Source organism: Hyperoodon ampullatus, assembly GCF_949752795.1.
Source record: "Hyperoodon ampullatus genome assembly, chromosome: 11".
In the NCBI taxonomy this organism is placed as follows: domain Eukaryota; kingdom Metazoa; phylum Chordata; class Mammalia; order Artiodactyla; family Ziphiidae; genus Hyperoodon; species Hyperoodon ampullatus.
Genome location: NC_136924.1, coordinates 37434661 through 37452019, shown reverse-complemented (window position 1 = coordinate 37452019; position 17359 = coordinate 37434661).

The following is a 17359-nucleotide window of genomic DNA, read 5'->3' as shown; positions in this document are numbered from 1 at the left end:
GTCCAAGAGGGAGGGGATATAGGTACACATATAGCTGATTCACTTCATTGTACAGTAGAAACTAACACAACATTGTAAAGCAATTTTATGCCAGTGAAAAAACTTTTTTTAAATTACAGTTGATTTTTGTAAAAACAACAACAACAACAGCAACAGATGAGTAAATGAAGCCACATGTTGGAAAGTGATAAAAGCCAAGGGGGAAAAAAAAGCAGAAAAGTATGGGGAATGAGGAGTGCAAGGGGTGGGGTTGGATTGTCATTTTAAATAGGGTGAGAGAGTGGGCCTCATTGAGAAGGTGGCGTTTGAGTGAAGAATTTAGGTGAGGGAGACAGATGTGCCAGTATCTCAAGGAAGAGTATTTGCACAGAAGGCACATGCCCGAGCAAAGCTCCCCAGGTGAACCGTGCCTGGTTTGGCTGGGGGCGGAGTGGCGTGGAGGCAGTGAGCAGGGAGATGACGTCAGAGGTCAGGCGGCCAGATCCCATGGGGTAGTGCGGGTCATGGTGAACTTGGCTTTTACTCCAGGTGGAAAGGGGCCACTGCAGGGTTTTGAGCAGAAGAACAACGTGATCTGACTTACATTTTAACAGGATAACCTGGGCAGCCAGGTTGAGCATAGACTGAACGGGCTGAGGGGTGAATTTGGGAGAACAGGTGCAGAGGTGCTAGCAGGTCAGTGGTGGCAGTGGTGGCAGTGAGAAGTCGTCGGATTCTGTATTTTGAAAGTGGGCCAGCTTGGTTTCCTGAGGGTTTGGATCTGGAGTGTAAGAAAGGGAGGAGACCTGGATGACAGCAGTGCTGAGCCTGAACTAGCAGAAGGAATCAGGTGCCACCAACTGACATGGTCAAGGCTGCAAGTGAACCGGGTTTGGGGAGGAGATCCAGAGTTCAATTTGTATGTATTAAGATCTAGATGCCAGACATGCGCACAAAGATATCTAACAGGCTGTTGATGTAAAACAGAGTTGTTAGTGCTGCTATGACTATTTTCCTCCACTTTCACACACAGTCCTCACGCCAGCCAGTGAGGAAGGCAGGCAGGGATTATTCCCCCAGCTTGACAGAATGGAAATCCTATAGAGTGTATACCCAACAGAATTGAAAACAGGTATTCAAACAAATACTGGTACATGAATGCTCACAGCAGCACTATTCACAGTTGTCAAAAGGTGCAGATAACTCACATGTCCATTAGTAGATGAATAGATGTGTAAAATGTGGGATACCCATACAATGGGATATTATTCAGGCATAAAAAGGGATGAAGGACCAATGCACGCTACAAGGTGGATAAACCTCAAAAACATTATATTAAATGAAAGAAACCAGTTGCAAAAGACTACATATTATGATTCCATTGATATGAAATATCCGGAATAGTTAATCTATAGAGACAGAGAGCAGATTAGTAGTTGCCAGGGATTGGGGGGAGGAGGAAATAGGGAATGATTACTTAATGGGCACAGGGTCTCCTTTGGAAGTGATGAAAATGGTTTGAAATTAATAGGGGTGATGGGTGTACAACACTGAAAATGCACTAAATGCCACTGAATTATACGCTTTAAAACGTTTACAATTTATGTTATGTGAATTTTATCCCAATGGAAAAAAAAAAAAACCCTCTATGAAGAACCTAATGCCAGGCTTATGGCACCCTGCACCATGCAGTGACTCCCACTGCTATTTTCCCCGGAAGCCTGTGAAGGACTATCACCAGTTCCCCATCTCCCTTCTGAGTAAAGTAGCCCAGTGAAGTAAAGGATTGTATCCCCTGCAAGGTCAGTTTAAGGCAATTGGATTTTCCAAACTCCAAACCAGGGAATCTGGTCTGACAAACATGGGATTCACATCTGAAATCAGCCCTGCCCTGGAAAACCTGTGGCTGGGGGTTGCTGGTGTCCCAGGGAAGCTGTACTTCCAGGTCTGTTCTGGTGGGGAAGGAAGGAGCAGAAGCAGCCAACCCGGCTGCTCAGAGCTGCCCTATTTAACCCTTCAGGGTCAAGGCTCCTGAGCCGGAAGGGACTTTATGGATCATCTATGAGGAAATGGAAACTCCAGAAAGATAAATACCTTTTCCCAAGTACCCCAGCCAGTAAACGGCTGAGCTGGGACTAGGAGGAAGGGAGCCATCGTGGATATGGCACCCACGCCATGTCCAGGAGCCTCAGGGACATTACCTCAACCACTCTGGCAAACAGCTCTTGGCAGCTCCATCTGCAGATGAGATTCAGGGAGGTTTAGGGACCAGGCTGACATCATGCATCTACTAAGAGGCAGGGCTGGCAGTTGAATATAGGTCTACCTGACTCTTACAATCTGTGATTTTTGCTAGGCCTTTATCTGTCTTCACATGTGTATCCCCAATACGGAGGAAATGAATGAATGAACCAAGCTCTTTCCAGTCTCCCACACCTCCATCCAGCTTCACCCTGATCAGAGTTAACAGACGCTCTGGGGCTGTCACATGGTTGCCATGGTAACTGAACTTTTAGAACTTTTAGAAATAGCAGCTGCAGGCAATCCAGGACAAAACCAGTGAACCCTTCTTTTGCTGCACTAGTTAAGGCTTTTCTGTCCAAGCTGACAAAGGTTAACACAAAGCAGCAAAGAGGAGAGATTCCTTAACATACCTTATTGTTCTTGACCATCCTTGTTGACCAAGGACCCTTTGTTTGCCCCACCACTGCCACCTTCACCACACAGCCATGGTTTAAAAAATGGTATCTACTGAGGACATCTCCCTGTTAAGTGGTAACGAAATTGTAACCCTGCTCCCCGCTCTTTATACATCAACAGTTACAGAGCTACCACCGGAGCTTCACATCAACAGGAGACAACAACCATCCCCCCACAGGGTTGATAGCATTTTAGCCCAAAGTCAGAAACTTGACAGTTTTATGAAGTAGTGCATGCCTGTAAGGGTTTGGACTTTTTGAAATATGGAAAACAGCTTCTTGAGGCCATTCCAAACAAAATAAGAAGTGAGAATGAGGAAATAACCACAGCTACAAAGAACCTTAAAAGAGTTGTGATTATTTTGTAAATGAGAAAGCCTGAACTAAACGGGTGGTTTTCTAGGAAACCATAAATTACCAAAATCAATCCTTGGAGACCATTAAATTTTAAACAGACCAAACCGCGTAAGAAAATGAAAATGTTATTAAAGAACTGTTCTCCCGCACACAAAGGGGAAGAAAAGTAGCAAGTCAAACAAGACTTCAGGTGAATTCAACAAAAACTTTAAAGAGTGATGAATAAAAATGCCATTCAAATGGTTCAAAACCCTAGAAATTATAATAAGAAAGCCGCTACATTTATTGAGTCCCCATGTGGCAGATACAGTTCTGAGTGTTGTATTCATTTAGTTCTCACAATAATCCTGTTAAGAAGATAAATTATTGTTCTCATTTTAGAGATGAGAAAACTCAGGCAAAAGCAGTAGATAAATAGTTCAGGGTGACACAACTAGTAAGTGACCGATCCAAATTTTTTTTTTTTTTTTTGCGGTACGCGGACCTCTCACTGTTGTGGCCTCTCCCGTTGCGGAGCACAGGCTCTGGACGTGCAGGCTCAGCGGCCATGGCTCACGGGCCCAGCCGCTCCACGCGGCATGTGGGATCTTCCCGGACCGGGGCATGAACCCGTGTCCCCTGCATCGGCACGCAGACTCTCAACCACTGCGCCACCAGGGAAGCCCTGGCCGATCCAGATTTGAACCTAGTGAGTTTAGTTCCAGAATTCACTTTTTAAATTATTTTTTAAAAATATTTATTTATTTATGGCTGCGTTGGGTCTTTGTTGCTGCACGCGGGCTTTCTCTAGTTGCGGCGAGCGGGGCTACTCTTCATTTCTGTGAGTGGGCTTCTCAGTGCGGTGGCTTCTCCTGTTCTGGAGCACAGGCTCTAGGCGCATGGGCTTCAGTTGAACAGTGCTGATCTAGACTGAAACAAATTCTCCCTTCAGCTGCTAAGTCACTGAGCTACAGGGCCTGGAGGACTGGTCCTTCCGTATCCACCAGGACCACTGTGGGAGCCACCCGGCCTCAGCCTTCTGAGGCCCAGGCACGGATGCTCATCCCACCGTGCCTGTGGTCCTCGGTCACTGCCCAAAATATCAGCTCTTTTGGCCATTTATTTTCTCCACACCGCTCTGTAATTCCCCTCTTGTTTTAACAACCCTCTGCTCTCCACCTTCTGAAACCTTTTTCCTTGGCTCTTTGGAAAGCTGATTCTTGGGCAAGAAAATCACCTACACCCTCACTCTTCTGCCGGCACAGGCTAGGGTTTACTCTGGGGCCCAGCAGGTAAAGAAAACGCGTGAAGTGTGAAGGTCAAGGGGTGAATGCCCGTGCCTGCACCGTGTGGTGAGAACTGGGCAAGCTGGAGAGTTCCTGTGCCCCGACCCAACTCCAGGCTGACTGTCGGCACGTAAGAATGTGGACCCAATAGGGCCAGACCTTCAGATGGTTCAAGAGAGGCCAGAAACCCTCATATACCCCTGGTGGGAATGTAAAGTGGTACAGCTCTGCCGAAACCGTTTGGCGGTTCCTTAGAAAGTTAAGCGCAGTGTTACCATATGACCCAGCAATTCCACTCCTAGGTATATACCCCAGAGAACTGAAAATGGTTCACACAAAAGCTTGGACATGAATGTTCATAGCAGCAACATTATGTTCAAGAAGTGGAAACAACCGGAAAGTCCATCAAGGGATGAATGTATGAACAACATGTGGTCTAGTCATACAAAGGAATATCATTCAGCCATAGGGACAAATGAAGAACTGATACGTGCTTCAACATGGATGAACCTTGAAAACATGCTGAGTGAAAGAAGCCAGACACAAAAGGCCACTAATTGTATGATTCCGTTCATATGAAATGTTCAGAATAGGTAAGTCCATAGAGACAGAAAATAGATGAGTGGTTGCCAGGGGCTGGGGGAGAAGGGAGAATGGGGAGTGAGTGCTAATGGTACAGGCTTTCTTTCAGAGGTGATGAAAATGTTCCAGAATTACATAATAGTGAAGATTATACACCTTTACAGATATACTCAAAACCACTGCATTGCACACATTAAAATGGTGAATTTTATGGTATGGGAATGATATCTCAGAAACAAAGAGAAAGAGGCCAGCAATCTGGCTCTTTGTGGGAAACCTGATATTTTTCATATTGACTTAATTTTTGAGCAAGCAAAGCAAAGTAAGGTTTGGCCTGTAGGCTACCAGTTCAGAACCTCTGAACAGAAATCACACTCTGCTCTGAGGTCACCCCTTCCTAGCACCCCTCCCTCGCTCAGAGGTTCCTTTCTCCCCGCTTCCTGGCTCCTCCTGCACCCGCCCCAAGGCTTCTTCCAGACCATCGTCCTTTCCTGCCTCCTCTGAAGTCCTTGTCTCTCAGCTGTGCTCATTCACTGACAGCTCACTTTCTATCTTCCTCTCTCCCCCAGTCCCTTCTTTGTTCTTTTTTTTTTTTTTAATATTTATTTATTTGCTGAGCCGGGTCTTAGTGGCAGCACGCAGGACCTTTGTTGCCGCGTGCGGGGTCTTTTGTTGCACGTGTGGGATATTTAGTTGCGGTATATGGGCTCTTAGTTGCAGCAGGTGGGATCTAGTTCCCTGACCAGGGATCAGGGCCCCTGCACTGGGAGCGCAGAATCTTAGCCACTGGACCACCAGGGAAGTCCCCCTCCTTTGTCCTGCTCTCTTTGTGTCCACATCTGAGCCCCTCCCTACTTTCCAGCTGTTTGTTCGTTGCTCGAACTTCCTGTTCTTTGACTTCAAGCCTGTCTTTGACTCCACTCCTGTCCTCACTTCCTCACTTCCTTCCCCTCCCTCACCGATTCCACAATTCCCCACCTTGGCCACTCTCTTGACAACATTCTGACTTCTCTCGACCTGCCTCTCTGTTGTACCTGCCTGGAAGCCCCAACTCTGGGTCAGTCTGATTGCCCTTCCTCTCCTGGGGAGCACCTGGGCTCTGTTGAAGAAAATCACAGCACCACAGAGTCTGGTGCCATCAGTTCATGGACGGTGACCATAACCGGGCCCACAAATACTGTACACCAATGATGCTGTCCTCCCCATTAGCTCACCCTGCCACCCTCCACAGTGGCTATTGAAAACCCTCGCCACTCTCCCCAAACCTCTGACCTCACCTTCTATTCCACACAGAAACTGGAGGCCTTCAGACAGGAACTCTCCCATCATCTGGCCACTGATGCATGGATTTGACAGGTATTTAAGAGGTTAAGTTGATGGAGATTGGCGGTAAGATGTATAGATGAGGGAGAAGGGAGATCAAAGGAGACGCCCATGGGGAGCTCCCTGGTGGCCTAGTGGTTAGGATTCTGGGCTTTCACTGCTGTGGCCCGGGTTCAACCCCTGGTCAGGGAACTGAGATCCAGCAAGCCGTGTGGCACGGCATGGCCAAAAAAAAAAAAAAAAAAAAAAGGAGAGAGAGAGAGACACCTATGTTTCTTACTGGAGCCTAGATGGATATGGTGCCGTTTATGACATGGGGAAGACTTCACAGGAAGAGGCAGAGGAAGAAGGACAGACCCTGAACCAGAAAGCAGGAGGGAAATCTGGGGAGTCTGGCATCACAGACATCAAGGCAGATAGCAAAACTGAAGTTACAGAACGTGCGATGGGCTGAGAGCAAACCTTTGCCACACATATAACAGATTCGTCATGGAAAATATAGAGGCTCTTGAAAGAAACAGGAATGACAAACAACCCAATAGAAAAGTGGGCAACTGATATGAAAGGGCAATTTGCAGAAGAAAGGATCCAAAATTTCAGTAAACATATGAAAAGATGTTCAATGTCCCTAGAATTAGAAGAATGTAAATATTATGGGTTGAATTGTGTCCACTCCCCCCGCCCCCAAATATGCTGAAGTCCTAACCTCCAGTACCTTGGAATGTGAACTTATTTGGAAATAAGGTTGTCACAGATGTAATTAGTTAAGATGGGGTCATACTGGAGTGCAGTGGGCCCCTAATCCAATATGACTAGTGACCTCCTTATAAGAAGAGGGCCATGTGACAACCGAGACCCAGGGAGAATGCCCTGCGGGGACAGAGAATCAGAGTGATACACCAAAGACTGACAGGCACCACCAGAAGTTAGGAAGAAGCTAGGAAGAATCGCCCCCTACGCCCCATAGGTTTCAGAGGGAGCACCGCCCTATTGATGCCTCAATTTCAGACTTTATGTCTCCTGAACCATGAGACAATACATTTCTGTTTGTTTTTTTTTAAGCCACTAGGTTTCTGGTACCTGGTTACAACAGCCCTAGAAACTAATACAGTAAATTAAAATAACACTGAAATGCTTTCTTACTTTTCACATCAGCTTGGAAAAACAAAAGCAAAAAAGATGATAACATCCAGTGCTGTCAAGGACATGAGACAATTCCCCCCATGACTGCCCACTGGAGTGGAATTTAGTGATGCTTCATGGGAGGGCATTTGGCAGTAAACCATCAAATAAAAATGAAAAGGCTGGGCTTCCCTGGTGGTGCAGTGGTTGAGAGTCCACCTGCTGATGCAGGGGACATGGGTTCGTGCCCCAGTCCGGGAAGATCCCACGTGCTACAGAGCGGCTAGGCCCGTGAGCCATGACCGCTGAGCCTGCGCATCTGGAGCCTGTGCTGCACAATGGGAGAGGCCACAACAGTGAGAGACCCGCGTACCGCAAAAAAAAAAAAAAAAGAAAAGGCCCATGACCTAGAACTTGGCAATTCCTATTCTTTCTGTCCCTGGAGAAATACACGTGTTCGCAAAAGAGTCACCTGTAAGAATGTTCTTTACAGGAATTCCCTGGCTGTTCAGTGGTTAGGACTCCGAGTGCTTTCACTGCTGGGGGCCCAGGTTCAATCTCTGGTGCAGGAACTAAAATCCCGCAAGCCGTGTGGCCAAAAAAAAAAAAATGTTCTTTGCAGTACTGTTGTAATGGCGCATCCATCCTCTCCATTGGTAGAGAATGCTTACATAAACTTCTCAGGGAGCATTCGCCGTGAAGTTAATGAAGCTTAAGCTTCAGGGCCCCTCACTTGCAGCAGCCCAGGAGAGAATCTAGCAATTTCTCAATGTAACTTTGTAATATTCTTCTTAAAGAGGTTCCCCCCAAATGCATAAGCTTCAGGACCCAAAAAACTTGAACCTGCTCCATCATACTATATAATGCATGGCAACAGTTAAAAAGAGATGCGGCATGGGCTTCCCTGGTGGCGCAGTGGTTAAGAATCTACCTGCCAATGCAGGGGACACAGGTTCGATCCCTGGTCCTGGAAGATCCCACATGCCACGGAGCAACTAAGCCCGTGCACCACAACTACTGAGCCTGCTCTCTAGAGCCCGCAAGCCACAACCACTGAGCCCTCATGCCACAACTACTGAAGCCCATGCACCTAGAGCCTGTGCTCCACAACAGAGAAGCCACTGCAATGAGAAGCCCACGCACCACAACAAAGAGTAGCCCCCGCTCGCCGCAACTAGAGAAAGCCTGCGTGAAGCAACGAAGACCCAAAGCAGCCAAAAATGAATAAATAAATAAATTTTTAAAAAAAGAGAGAGATGAGGCAGACAACTAGAGAGTGGAGGGTTTCACCAAGTGCAGGTCTGAATCCTTACAGAGAAGGACTGAAAGTGGCAAGTTGGTTTGTTATTGGAAGTTCCTGTTGACCCGGGTGGGCAGTTTCAGTGGAATGATGGGTAAGAAATGGCAGACTGCTAAGAGGGATGGTGACAAAGTGGGGACTGTGGATGTGGACAGTCCTTTCAAGAAATCTGGCTGTGAGGAGAGATGAGCTGCAGGAGGAAGTCTCATGAGGGAGGAAGAGGCTTGAGCCACTGTGTTGAGGAAAAAGAACCTGGTAGGCCTGAACATTGAGGTTAACAGCAATTCTGAAAATATTTGTCATGTGGTTGCCTAGCCTCCAAACACTCTTCCAATTTGGGGCATTATCTCAAGCCCCCATCTCCTATCACAGGAGCAGAAAAGGAGCAGACATCACCCCCTTCCACCCACTCAGAGTAGCTAGCCAGATTTTTTGAAATATTTGATTTCTACTACCGCTTGCTTCAACTAGAATTTCATAAAAATTGGTATTTGATCTGACAGTTTTGCATGGCACGCTTGCACGGGCTTATTTGTTGTGGGTTTAGTACGAACCCCCATCTTGTGCTCTGCCATTCAGGAACCCAGAGTCCTGAAAGTCTGAGGCTTCCTGGACAGATCCCTTTCCACTGTGAGATAATCCACCAAATAGGAAGATTCTTATAACACTCAACACTTTGAGATTTTGGTAAAATGATTGAGACTTCATGCAAGTCTAAGCTTGCCTTTGACTAACTGTGTGCCTTTAGGCAAGAGTCTGAAATGCTCTAAGCCCCAGTATCCTCATTTGTAAAGGGGGATAATTGTACTCCAACTGATGAGTACATCCTACTGATGATCTGGGAGACCTGAGACTGAAGAAAGAGTCCGAAATGGTTCTTGTGAACAACTTGTTATGTTTTATTCCTTGGACCTCAGAAATGGGGACTGAGAGAAGATCAGGGCCTGTGGCCAGGGCAGCCAGTTTTGGAGGCCAATGCCTGATGAGCTGGGCGAGTGTGAAGAGCCCTGCCCAGTCAAGGCAGTGACTCCACCAGCCACCCAAGCTTCTCTGGAGGACAGGTTAAATGTAAGACTTACACAGAGACTTGGGCAGCAGAGTGACACAGAAACCCAGAGATGCACAGAGATTAAAGCCAAAAGTAGAAGTCTGCTGCAGTGGAAGCTTTGAGCATGCAGAACTCATGAAGTAGTAAAGGCGGAGAGGCGGTAGGTGGTGGTAGCTGCAGACGCTATTGGTGCCCTGCCCCGCAGCCCCTCCGTCCTTCTTAATTTACCTGCAGGTACATGAGATGCTTTTCTGCATGCACTTTTAAAATAAATAAATAAATAAATAAATAAATAAATTATTTTTTGGCTGTGTTGGGTCTTCGTTGCTGCGCGCGGGCTTTCTCTAGTTGCGGTGAGTGGGGGCTACTCTTCGTTGTGGTGCATGGGCTTCTCATTGCGGTGGCTTCTCTTCTTGTGGAGCACGGGCTCTAGGTCTGCAGGCTTCAGTAGTTGTGGTACGTGGGCTCTAGAGCACAGGCTCAGTAGTTGTGGCGCACAGGCTTAGCTGCTCCGTGGCATGTGGGATCTTCCTGGAGCAGGGCTCAGACCCATGTCCCCTGCATTGGCAGGCGGATTCTTAACCACTGTGCCACCAGGGAAGTCCCTGCATGCACTTTTTACCTCTAGTATTCTCAGGGCTCTGCTTCTCAGCTTGAGGGTTTTTTTCTGGAGTTGTAGGGACTTGCTCAGCCCTTTGTGCTGGGCAGCCCAGAAGGGCCAGAGATTTGAAACCTCTAGGGCAGTGGGAGTCAGTGGATAAATCCCACAGGAGCACAGCACTGTGCTGAGTTCTGCGAGGCTCCTCCCAGTGAGACTGGGCCCCAGCTGCCCACAGAGGCTTTCCTCACTTCCTTCTCCCTTTCACTTTCTGTCTCACTTTCTCTTTCCCTTGCTGTGCTTCCGGGAATCTCCTCCAAAATAAGCTCTCAAGTTCTTGTCTCAGGGTCTTCTTTGGGGGAATGTGAATTTAGACAGTAGCACTAGAAGAGAGAAGCAAAATGGAAGATCTACTTCAGGTGCTGAGAAGCAGTAGACACTTGCTCAGAGACAACCAGATGACGGCCTGTTGAGACATTCTGGTCTCCCCAGGCTGACTGTGCAGATGAGGATGGTTTCCCATTAGACAAACTTCCCAGTGTGCCTGAGGGAACCTGAGTGTGTCCCTGGTTCTTCCAGCCTGAAAGCACATAACCAGCCTTCCCCTAAGGATAGTTGTCGTTTGTTAAGCACCTACTATGTGCCAAGCTCTGCGCCAGGCACTTCACTTTCATTATCTCTCATTCTCATGACAACTTGCAAGGGGGGTAATATCCTCTTATAACAAACAAAGCAGTGTGGTACTGGCATGAAGACAGACATGTAGACCAATGGATTAGAATAGAGCACCCAGAAAGAAATCTTCACATATATGGTCAAAAGATTTTTGAGAAGAGTGCCAAGACTATTCAATGGGGAAAGGACAGTCTCTGCAACAAATAGTGTTGGGAAAACCTGATATCCACAAAAAATGAAGTTGTGCCTTTACCTTATACTATATACAAAAATTAACTCAAAGTGGATCAAAGAGCTAAAACTATAAAACTCTTAGAGGAAAAAATAAGAGCAAATATCCATGACCTTGGATTTGACAATGGTTTCTTAAATATGACACCAAAAGCACAGGCAATGACATTAAAAAAAAAAGATAAATTAGACTTCATCAAAATTTAAAACTTCTGTGTATTAAGAGACATTATCAAGAGTGAAAAGGGAGCTCACAGAAAGGGAGCAAGTTTTTGCAAATCATATATCTAACAAGCATTTAATATCCAGTTTATATAAAGAACTCCTACAACTCATCATCAAACAACCTAATTAAAATGGGTGTGGGGGGGCACTTCCCTGGTGGCGCAGTGGTTAAGAATCCGCCTGCCAATGCAGGGGACATGGATTCGAGCCCTGGTCCAGAAAGATCCCACATGCCGCGGAGCAACTAAGCCCGTGCGCCACAACTACTGAGCTTGTGAGCACCACAACTACTGAAGCTCGTGTGCCTAGAGCCTGTGCTCCACAAAGAAGAGTAGCCCTTGCTCGTGCAACTACAGAAAGCCTGCACGCAGCAATGAAGATCCAATGCAGTCTAAATAAATAAATAAACAAATAAACAAATAAATAAAAATTTAAAGTTATTAAAAAAAAAAAATGGGTGAGAATTCCCTGGTGGTCCAGTGGTTAAGACTCTACACTTTCACTGCCGAGGGCACGGGTTCAGTCCCTGGGTGGGGAACTAAGACCCCCCAAGCCACGTGGTGTGGCCAAAAAAAAAAAAATGGGTAAAGGATTTGAATAGACATTTTGCCAGGGAAGACATGAAATAGCTAATAAGCACATGAAAATATGCTCAACATCATTAGTCATTAAAGAAATGTAAATCAAAACTACTATTGCTTCACACCCCCTAGAATAGCTATTATTTTTTAAAAGTGGAAGATAATAAGTGTTGACAAGGATGTTGCTATGGATCCAATTGTGTCTCTCCCCCATCCCTAATTCATAGTTGAAGGCATAGCCCCCAATGTGACTGTATTTGGATATAGGCTGAGGGAATTTTTGGTAAATATTTATTTATTTATTTATTTGGTTGCGTTGGGTCTTAGTTGTGGCACTCAGGATCTTCGTTGCGGCATGCAGGATCTTTCATTGTGGCTCACGGGCTCAGTAGTTGCAGAGCTTGGGCTTAGTTGTCCCACAGCCTGTGGGATCTTAGTTCTCCGACCAGGGATCGAACCCACGTCCTCTGCATTGGAAGGCAGATTCTTAACCACTGGACCACCAGGGAAGTCCCATAAGGGAGTTAAAGTCAAATGAGGTAATAAGGATGGGACCCTTATCCAATAGATTTGGTGCCCTTTTAAGAAGAGGAAGAGAAACTCTACTCAGTGCTCCTTGGTGAGTAGAAGGAAATCCAAAAAAGAGGGGATATATGTATATGTATAGCTGATTCACTTTGCTGTACAGCAGAAACTAACACAACATTGTAAAGCAACTATACTCCAATAAAAATTAATTTTAAAAAAACATAAAGAGGAAGAGAGACCAGAGTTCTCTTTCACTTTCTCTCCCTAAGTTCATGCACCAAAGAAAGGACATAGCCAGAAAGTGGTTATCTACAAGCCAGACAGAGAGCTCTCACCAGAAAGCAAATTTGCCAGAACTTTGATCTTGGACTTTGCAACCTACAGACCTGTGAGTCATACATTTCTGTTGTTGAAGCTGCCAAGTTTGTGGTATTTTGTTATAGCAGCCTGAGTGGACTAATACAGAGAAATTAGAGTGCATTGCTAGTGAGAATGCAAAATAGTGCACTGCTGTGGAAGACAATTTTGCAATTCCTCAAAAAGCTAAAATTTAACATGTGATCCAGCAATTCCATGTCTAGGTATTTACCCAAAGGAACTGAAAGATGGGTCTCAAAGAGATATTTGTACACATCATGTGCATTGCAGCAGTAGTCATGATAGCCAAAAGATGGAAAAAAACCAAGCGTCCATCAGCAGGTGAATGCATAAACACAATGCGGAATGTACATACAATGGAATATTATTCAGTGAAAAAAGGAATGAAATTCCAATATGTGCTACAGTATGGATGAACCTTTAAAACTTTGTGCTAATGAAGTCAGTCACACACAAAAGGACACATATTGTATGATTCCACTTATATGAGGTACCTAGAATAGGCAAACTCATAGAGACAGGAAGTAGAACAGAAGTTACCAGGAGCAGGAGGGAGGAAGGAGTGGGGAGTTACTGTTTAATGGGTAGAATTTCTGTTTGGGATGATGAAAAAATTTTGGAAATTGTTGGTGATGGTTATACTATGTTTGAGTGCACTTAATGCCACCAAATTATACCCTTAAAGTGGTAAATTTTATGTCATGTATATTTTATCGCTATTTTCAAAAACTTGTAAAAAACAAAAACAAACAACAACAAAAGCATGGGAAACAACCCAAGTGTCCTTCAACAGGTGAATGAATAAGAAAACTGTGGTACCTCCATGTGATGAAATGGATAAAATGGAACAAACTATTCACACACATGATAATTTGGATTAATCACAGAGGTATTATGTTATATTAAAGAAGCCAGTCTTGAAAGGTGACATACTGTATGACTCCATTATATGACATTCTTGAAAAGACAACACTGTATGGATGGAGAACAAGTCAGTGGTCCTCAGGGATTAGAGGCGGGGGAAAGAGAGAGCGCGAGGGAGGTTTGGGGAGCAATGGATTGTGGTGACGATTATACAAATCTGTATATACATTAAGATTCATAAAACTATTCACCAAGATGTTTTAAAAAGTTCAGTTCATTGTATGATAATTTTTAAAAAAATGAGTGACTCAGGGGGCTTCCCTGGTGGCGCAGTGGTTGAGAGTCCGCCTGCCGATGCAGGGGACATGGGTTCGTGCCCTGGTCCAGGAAGATCCCACATGCTGCGGAGCGGCTGGGCCCGTGAGCCATGGCCGCTGAGCCTGCATGTCCGGAGCCTGCACTCCGCAACGGGAGAGGCCACAACAGTGAGAGACCCGCGTACCGCAAAAAAAAAAAAAAAAAAAAAAAAGAGTGACTCAGATCAAGTGACCTGTCCAAGGTCACTTGACTCCTCAGTGGTGGGCTGGGATGTGGACCCAGGTTTATCTCCTTCCAAGGTTGCCTCCTCTCCACCAGCCCAGGCTGCCTCTCCAAGGGCTAGTGTGAGGGAAACACGAGATAATGGAGTGAAAGCCCTTTGTAAATGGTTAAGGGCTACACAAATGTCAGGCCTCCTTATCAATCAGGGAACATGGCTGTTCCTCCAAGCCCCAACTTAATGAACAGCATTATTATTATTGATTTGTACATTCAACTCTGACCTTCAATATATTAAGAACTGAGCTTCTAAAAAAACAAAGCAAACAAACAAAAAACAACAAGTGGCATCTTCACTCCTTCCCTAAAGGTCATGTCTCTAGAAGAGAAAAGAGCTTAAAAGAGGAATATCTGGCCACAGTTTAAAATAAAAAGACTGCCTACTCTGGGTCATGGATGACAGCATTGCAGGGTGGGCAGGCCTCTGCAAGTGTGAGGTGGAAACATCATCACCAAAGACCAAGAGAGGGTGAGCTGAATCCCCTGGGTGCAGGTAGGGGGAGGGTTCAGTGTCAACTGTGGGCCCGGGGAAGAGCACACAAGTTTTTGTGTCAGACCAGCCTCAATTAAAAATTTGTCTCTGCCAGGATTCCCTACAGTGAGAACTTACACAGTCATTTAAGCTCTCTGAGTCTCATTTTCCTGGTCTGTAACATGGTCCAGAGCAGCACTAATCTCAAAAATAGATTTTATTTTTGTGAAGATTAAGTGGATGGTAAAGTTCCCATCTAGGGCTGGCACATCATTAACAATCAATGAATAATAAATAGTCATAAAAATAAACATCAGCAATAATTACCAAGCTCTTAGACTTATATATAAAAAGATAACACAGGGTTTCCCTGGTGGCGCAGTGGTTGAGAGTCCACCTGCCGATGCAGGGGACACGGGTTCGTGCCCCGGTCCGGGAAGATCCCACATGCCGCGGAGCGGCTGGGCCCGTGAGCCATGGCCACTGAGCCTGCGTGGCCAGAGCCTGTGCTCCTCAACGGGAGAGGCCACAACAGTGAGAGGCCCACGTACCGCAAAAAAAAAAAAAAAAAGATAACACAAAAATAATTTCAAAGCGAACCACAACTATTACAGGAATCAGAAAAAAATACACCTACATCATTGGTTTAATACTCTTTCCCAGTAGACCACCAAGCCCTGATCAGACAGTTGGCTTGGTAGGCATGAACAAAATAAATGAAAGAGCAGTTTATTTGTTCATTCCTTTGTTTTTTTATTCAACTAGTGAAGGCACTATGGTAAGTGCTGGAGATTCAGGGGTGAATAAGACAGGTGAGGTTTTTGTTCTCCTGGAAATTCAGAACCAGGTAAACAAGTGATCACATAAGAGACCACGACAATGTAGATCACTCAGTGCTGTGCAGACAATAAAATGGGTTGATGTGATAGAGTGAATGGGGTGACAGGGAAGTCCTCCTTGGGAAGGTGACAATTAAGGTGAGTTCTGAGACCTGGAGAAGCCAGCCATGCAGAAATGTGGGAGAGCCCCAGGCAAAGGCCAATGGCCAGGTGATGACTCCCAGAGGTTGGGGGAGGGATGGAGCTCTGCGAATACCAGAGGGAATGACATTCTTAGATGACCTCGGGAAGGAAGCCAGGGGTCAGCTCACCTGGGGATGAGCTGCTCTGGGTAAGAAGTTTCAATTTTAGTTAAGTTCAATGGGCGGCCAAGGAAGAGCTCTTTAAAGTTCGTTAGATGATGGATATATTTAAAGCAGACTAAGATCTCCAAACAGAGGGTAACTTTGTCAATGGGCTGTTACTAGTCGAAGCCTATTGGCCAAGACTGCTTCTTCTGCAGAGAGTAGGGGTGGGCACTGCCTACTTTTGCCTCAGTGAGGCTCCAGTTTTAGGTTTCCAAGATTAAGCCCCTTTAGGAGTCAACGTATTATTTATTTGGATATATTAACACCCTCAATCCCTTTACAGTCCATTCTTGCTTGCCTAGGATCCGCTTTTTCTCTGTCTGCCCATCAGTAATCCCAGCTCTGATCTCTTCGATGTTAATTTCAGCAGGTAATCTAATTTTCTTTATTTCTCACTTTTCATCCCTAGGTATACCATTTTTATTCTTCTGCCTATTTAATTTTTTTTTTGGCCGTGACACGAGGCTTGTGGGTTCTCGGTTCCCCCACCAGGGATTGAACCCGCGCCCCCTGCAGTGGAAGCACGGAGTATTAACCACTGATCTCCAGGGAAGTCCCTCTTATGCCTATTTTAAAGATGAGGATGCCAGGCTCAGAACCTTGTTCAGAGTCACCTCGTGTGTTGGTAGCAGAGCCAGGATTTTAACCTAAACTCATTTGACCCCTCACCATGGGAGGACAGTGGGGATGAAGAAGGCTTTAGGGAGAAACCTGAGTAGGAGTGTGAAAACACACAGATAATGCTGTATACTCAGGAGGACAGGGATATGACAGAGTAAGATATAATGACAGCAGAGGAGGTGCTTGGAAACTCAGGTAAAGCAAGAGAGAGAGAAGGGCTCCAGAGCTTTACAGCATCTGCCATCTTTATAGCAACACACGGTGGGTAAATAATGAAGAGTGAAGTTGTCAGTGGGACACAAGGGGCTAAACGCAGTCTCAGGTGTCTCCAAGATGCCGCAGGATGGGAGTGGAGACAAGGAGCCCAGAAACTGACTTTGTTTAAAAGCAAAGATCTGATAGAAGCAGCGATTAGGTAGATCAGATGAGATTGTGTATATGAGAGATGATGGAAGTGGTGAATTGTGAGGCTCATGCTTCAAGAGCTTGAGTCACTGATCTTGGTAAGTGGAGCCTTCCAGAGTCTGAAGACAATTTAGCATCTTCCTTAGTTTAAATGTGAGAGAAAACATAGCAAGAATAAATGAAACATGGTTATAAACGACCCACAGCGTAATTTGCCTAAGTGCAATCTCATTTTTGCATGTTGTATATATTTTTTACTGAGGTATATTGTAGATTTCTTTATATTGTTGCGATCACAATGCCCATGATAATTCTATTTCCTT